The following is a 6,000-nucleotide window of genomic DNA, read 5'->3' on the forward strand; positions in this document are numbered from 1 at the left end:
GTAGGGCACATTTTACTTTTAAACATAATCATCTAAAGCGCAGCATGCCACCATTGCTACAAAAATAAATACACTTTTTTGGCCTACAATTTATAGACTTTTGTTGCAATTGCTGTTGCAATATTTAGCACTGCCTATAGCTCAAACTTAATTAATGTGACACCTATTGCATTGCAAATGCTTGTTCCTGTGGAGAGGGAGTCAGGGGTGGGGACTGCGCGTCGCGCGATTGCACAGTCCTCTTTCTGGTTTTACGGGCTGTCATAACCGTGCATGCGCGGCTGCCATTTTGCGCCATTCCTTTCGCAAATTGCCAATCGGTCAGTTGCACAACGGGAAAGGTGCCAAATTCAAAAGTGTTTTCAGCCCGTTTTTTTTTTCTCATCATACTTTATTCGACAATTAAGTCATAAAAACATACATAAAACCAGAGTATTTCAATATAAAATTCCATTAAAAAAAGTTCAATAAATATCTAAGATTGAGTTAAACTACTATAGACGATTGTCGAATATCAATTATTTTGAGTGCATAAAAGCTAAATTCATAAAACAAAATCCATCATTTTTAACAGTACAGGGGGTATTGCACATAAGTTACACAAATTGAGTAGGCCCACATATTTACACACAGTCTGCAAACAATAATCAAAGCCCTTCCGCAACAAGGCACATACGGATTACCCAAGCCCATTTCAGAAATTTAGCCATGGCAATAGCAATTGCAGGGCAGGGGTCACTACTTAAAATTCTTAAAGCCTCAGTGTACCTTCGTGTACCAATCGCTCTGCAAATGGGCTTAACCCACATGGCTCTGGGTGCAGAATATAAGGGGCAAAAGAAGAGAAGATGACTTATTGTTTCTCGTTCTTCACCACACTTAGGGCATTTATCCCTACCGTTTTCCCCTGCCCAATTGGCTGTAAAAGACCTAACTGGAAGGGAGCCTACTCTAAATTGAAAATAGAGTTTGCGGTCCTGAATTTTCTCTATGGCATCCCAATACAATTCCAGTTTCGGTTGGGCCTTAAATTCTAGGAAACGGCCTGTTAGGTGTGAGGAAGAACCCCTTATACATACTTCTGCATTTGTCATCTCCCAATAGCTTACTTTCAGTAATTTCTTGGAAGGGAATATAGCGTTTGTCGGATCATCCCATAGCTCTCGCAGTCCCAGCCTAATTAGTAGGGTCCGAATGGACTTCAGCCAGTGAATTTTTGGGGAGCCATCTTTTATCATAATCTCCCGTAAGCCCTGTGCATAATGTTGAAGTTCCTCTGTTGTCCACAGTCGGCGCCAATACAGCAAGGGCCGTAGAGAGGCAAGGTCCTGGACCGCTTTTTGTCCAAGATCCCACATTAGAGGTGTTAAAGGAGTACTTGTAGGGACGCTAGTTGCTTTACGCAAACATTCGTTTTCTGCTAGCGTCAGATTTTTCAAATTCTGAAATCCCCATAGCTCGGCACCGTACAATGTCGAGCTTAACACCTTCATCCTAAAAATTTCCAATAGTGGGCTAATGGGCTTTGTTGTTGATAAGCTATACTTTTTCAAAAGAATACCAGCCTGCTGTTGATGTTTTAATACTGCAATATCTAATTGGCTCATCCACCCAAGGTCTCTCTGGAGTGTGACCCCCAGATAAGTGAAGGCGTCAACCCGCTCTAGCGGGGCGCCATTCATATACATTGCACCTCTGAAAGGTTTAGCAGGCCCAGGTGATTTACGGCCGTTAAGGACCATAAACTTGGTTTTTGCGTGTTTATTTCAAGGCCTCTCTTCAGGCAGAAGAATTCAAAGCGCTTTAGGGCGCGCTGGAGCCCGCTTGGTGTTTTTGACATAATCAATGTATCGTCCGCGAACATGAGGATCGGGACCCGCTCACCACACATAGCCAGGGCATCGGAAGGGATAAGGAAGAGGAACTCTGCCACCCCGTTCACGAAGAGCGAGAACAAGGTCGTGCCATGACACAGCCTTGTCTCACTCCCCGCTCAACCGGGAAGGTTTCCGTTACCTCCCCCTGACGACCCCACCGTATCCGGCCGAAAGTATCTTCATGTAGGCGGACGATTAGGCTCAATAGTTCAGGCGCCATCCCCAGCTCTGCAAGGACTTTCCACAGGATTTTACGCGGAACAAGGTCGAAAGCCACCCTTAGGTCTACAAAGATTGCGTACAAGGTGCCTTTCTCTAAGATTACCGTACGCCAGTATAACATAATAAACCTAAAGACCTGGTCTATAGTACTTGTTTTCGGGCAAAAGCCAGCCTGGAGGTGACTCAAGATGTTATCATCATCCATCCAGGACTGGATTTTGCCCAATACAAGTCGACCCACAATCTTTTGGATCGAGTTGATCAGACTTATTGGTCTATAATTAGCTGCTGACGACTTATCCCCTTTTTTGTACACTGGCACTATCTCTGCACCTTTCCATGATTGTGGTACCTCCATCCCTTGTGCTATGGCATTTGCCACATACAGGATATACATCCTCCAGCGGGCTCTGTTATTCAAAAATACGTCTGCGGGCACACAGTCCATGCCTGTGGCACGACCCTCATTAACTAGGTCTAGTGCCCTGTCCACTTCTCCTAAAGTGAAAGTGGCTTCTTTATAAAAGGCGTGAACAAACACCCCCTCGCTACTATTGGCTACACTGCTGGCATATTGGGGGCTAAAATACTCAACCCATGAGTTTTGGTCAACATTATTTTGAGGGCTCTCTTTATGCCCTCCCCTGTCCCATTTAAAAATATTCCTAAAAAATTTCGGGTTTTTAGATTTACATGCCATTTTGAGATCTTGCCACCAGTTTTGTTCCCATTCCTTTTTTGCCACATATTGAGTTTGTCTATAATTTGAACGGGCCAGCTTTATTTTCCTTAAATCTTTAGTCTTTAAGGCAAGGCCTAAGTCTCCCCTAGCTTGACGGCAGAGGTCATTATACCAGGTTTCTTCTTTTCTGATCTGGGATCTAGTGCCTAGGTTAGGTTTGCAAAAGTTAGGTTTGCAAAAATATTTTTTTAATTTAGCAAACAGGCTATTATGGATCTCCATCAGAGGTTGATGCGAAGGGTCAAGCAAGGTGGCCTCCTCAATAGCTACTAATGCTCCTTCCAGGTCCTCACTAATGTCAGAAATAATTTCCTGATGCCCCACAATCTGGCACCACTTAAGGTGGCGCTCATCATTTGATAATACCAAATCAGGCAAGATTGGTCTTCCAGTATCCACATTATTTTTACGCAGTCCCAGATTAAACGATGCCGAAAAAGGGTTGTGGTCACTTTCAACACGAGCAACCACCTCCATATCTAAGAGAGTACTCCACAACTTAATCAATATTACTTGCCCTTACACCATTGTCAAACGTTTCCTTTCCCATTTTGTCTGACAATGTGCGCCCATCAGCAGCCCTTAGCTGATTCCCCATACAGAGGCCCTTCATCTGTATCGCGGCCTCTGTCCATTTTTTTATAGGATTAGTACCCAGTTGTGGGATTCCCCACCTAAGGTCCTCCTCCTCTGTTAAACCAGTATCGTCCAAACCGAGGGGCTCGAACCTAGTATTAAAGTCCCCCGCAATTAAAGGTAGTACTGGGGGGGGGTAGCCTGTAACAATGTATCTACCATTGTAACCACATCAGATTTCTTACCACCCGGGAGCCCCCTTGAGCCCGTTTTAGCCCCTCCTACGCCAGCAGTGTAAAGTGTGAAGCTGACTGTACACAGGTTGCATAGGCGTTGCTTAGAGATGTATTTGTGGCAAGCCCTCCCTCCACTTACATATGAAAGGTTTAGTTGCTTTGACTTGCCTGGGGCAGTGCCTCTCCCCCTGATTGTCCAGTCCCTGGACTTCGGTTTGAAGATTTATCCTCTCTTGATTAGCCTACTCATTAGCTCATTTACTTACCAGGGCTACATCATGGCATAATATATGTACGAGGAGAACTGTTACTATGACTCTGAACCTTCAGGCTCCTTGGAGCAGGACCTTGTAGAGGCATTAGATGCTGGGGTCCAGAAGTCAATAAATATGGTTTACAGCAGGAATGGATTCCTGCCACGCCCAACCCTTCTAAACCTAAACCTAGCTCTTCCCAAGGGGTTAATCCACATAAAGATGATTTTGCGAAGTTGGCTGATTCTTTGGCTAAAGATCAGGCTTCATCCATTCAGCCCGACCCTTCCGATTCTCTCTACGGAGATCCTGATGATACATCCTCCGATCAGCAATCGGATGACCAGGAGGGGGCCCAGCCAGCCAAGAAAAGGAGGAAGGAGGATCATTTGGAGAACCCCGTCCAACCTAAAGTACTTACCTTTGAGTCGGCTGATATTATCCACCCCAATTCGACGGCGTGGCTCCCGTCGCCAGAGGTGGCAGAATATGTACAATCACACCTCCGTCAGCCCCACGACAAGGACATCAGGGCCCGACTACGCTCCGAAGGCCCGAGGCCGGATCTGGCGTGGAAGGTGGGAGAGACCCCTGAGGTGGACCCCACCATGTTCAAATATTTGAAGAAGTATGCATAGGACCTGAAAAAAGGCATTGACTGCGCTTGGCAGTCATGCCAAGACAAGCTTCTTGACTTGTCGGGCTCCGCCACAAAAATTCTGGAGATAGGGTACAGGGCCAAGGAGTCCGGAGAATCCATCGATCCCGACGAACTCATTGGATGGGCACGACTCACATGCCAGTTGGACAACGCTAATTGTGCCATGTCTAGCGAAAGGAGACGATCCATTCTGCTTAAACTAGACCCCAAGCTAGCGGAATTGTCCACCTCAGAGGCAGGGCCCATCGCGGAAGGTCTCCTCTTTGGTCAGCCGTTCCTTAAGGAACTCACAAACTTTGTGGTGACCTTCAGTGGCCTGGATAAGGCACAAGAGTCCTAGAAATGGGCGTTCTGCCCGGTTTTCACTTGGGCCGGACGATATAGAGGGCCGTCGTTCGGCCGAGGAAACCAAGGCGCCCCAAGAGGCCAGTTTCAACAACAGCGTGGAGGTTATCAGGACCCCAAATATTCCAACTCCTCTAATTCCTCCTTCTATCCCACCAGACGATCTCGGAATAGGTTCCGCAGTGGCAGATACAACGGCAACCAGGACAACCACCACAACACCGGAAATTCAGGTGAGACTGGCTTTATGTTCAGAGGTAACTTCGGCAGGACGCATTCAATTTTTTCTTCCGGTTTTGGACTACAATCTTACAAGATGCCTGGATCTTGGAGACCGTTCAGGGCTACAAGCTTGAGCTGTACGACATCCCCAGTCAGGGTCACTTCCCCCCTCCAATACATTTTTCCCAACACAACTAGAATTTTATCACAGACGAGATCAATTCTCTAGTGCAGAAAGGAGCCATCGCCCCATCACATCTTCACTCACGGGGTTTTGTCAGCAACGTGTTTCTAGTCCAGAAGAAAGGGGGCACATCCAGGTTGTTCCTCAATTTGAAGGAGTTCAATGGCTGGATTGTTTATCACCACTTCAAGATGGATGGCATACGTCTGTTGCGCGATCTATTACAAGAAGGGGATTGGATGGTGCGTCTCGACCTCAAGGACGCCTATCTCTCCTTTCCTATTTACGCCACGCATCGTTGATTCCTCCAATTCATCTGGCAAGGCGTGTGCTATGAGTACAAGGTCCTTCCCTTCGGGCTTTCTTTGGCACCATGGTACTTCACAAAGCTTCTTCGCCCGGTGGTGGAATCCTTGAGACCGCGCGGTGTACGGTTGATGGCCTATTTATACGACATCATTATCATGGCGAGTTGTCCCCGAGTAGTAATCACTTATCTGGAATGGTGCATCTCTCTCCTCCAGAGTCTAGGCTTTGTGGTGAACCCTCAGAAATCCATCTTGTCTCCCACGCAGTCCATAGAATTTCTAGGGTTTCAGATAGATTCACGGAGCTGCCAGCTGCTACTTCCATCTCAAAAGATCAGAACTATCAAGAAAGAATTGCAAATCATATTAATAA

Source organism: Lissotriton helveticus, chromosome 2_2 (assembly GCF_964261635.1).
Source record: "Lissotriton helveticus chromosome 2_2, aLisHel1.1, whole genome shotgun sequence".
Classification (NCBI taxonomy): Eukaryota; Metazoa; Chordata; class Amphibia; order Caudata; family Salamandridae; genus Lissotriton; species Lissotriton helveticus.